The 563-nt window shown below is 27.2% G+C and overlaps 1 protein-coding gene across 1 annotated transcript in view; it reads right to left on the reverse strand.

Moving 5' to 3' along the window:
* The window catches only part of EMH_0070860 (uncharacterized protein), a gene marked incomplete at both ends in the record, with an annotated part of 2,889 nt that overhangs the window by 1,116 nt on the left and 1,210 nt on the right, over positions 1-563 (reverse strand). The gene's annotated exons all lie outside the window — the stretch shown is intronic.

Genomic DNA, 563 nt, shown 5'->3' on the forward strand with positions numbered 1-563 from the left:
CGTCCGTTTCTCTCTATTTCCTCTTTATTTGTTTGTAGATGATTTCTATAACTGTTTCTACTTCTTTATATCTTCCTTTGTTTCTCTGATTTGTCTGCAGCAGTTCGGCTGGCGCTGAGGCTATCGTGGTGTAGCGTTGTTCTTGTTTATGAGGGAATTCAAATTGATGCTAAACAGTAAAAGTGAATTTATTTATAAATAAATAATTAAAATTATTTTATTTTTAAATAAATTATTTATATTATTTAAAAATTATGAACTCATAGATGCAGCAACACCTACCAACATCAGTCACTTCCATGGGTTCCCCCTCAATGGCGGCTGCAGCAACACGCATAAGAAAGAATATAAACTTTTTTATTTTTTTGAGAGTAATTAAAAATTAATAAGTAAACTAATTCATTGAAATTTATTAAAACTTATGAAAACAAATAAATAATTTGTTATAATATACATAAAAAATGTGAAATATAAAAAAAAATGAAGTTTCATGCACGGCGCGGAAATATCAAGTGAGAAAAAAAATATATTGGTATAGATAAATCATTAAAATTAATTTTGTT

This window comes from Eimeria mitis, genomic scaffold (assembly GCF_000499745.2).
Source record: "Eimeria mitis Houghton genomic scaffold, Emh_scaff3923, whole genome shotgun sequence".
NCBI classification, from domain to species: Eukaryota; Apicomplexa; class Conoidasida; order Eucoccidiorida; family Eimeriidae; genus Eimeria; species Eimeria mitis.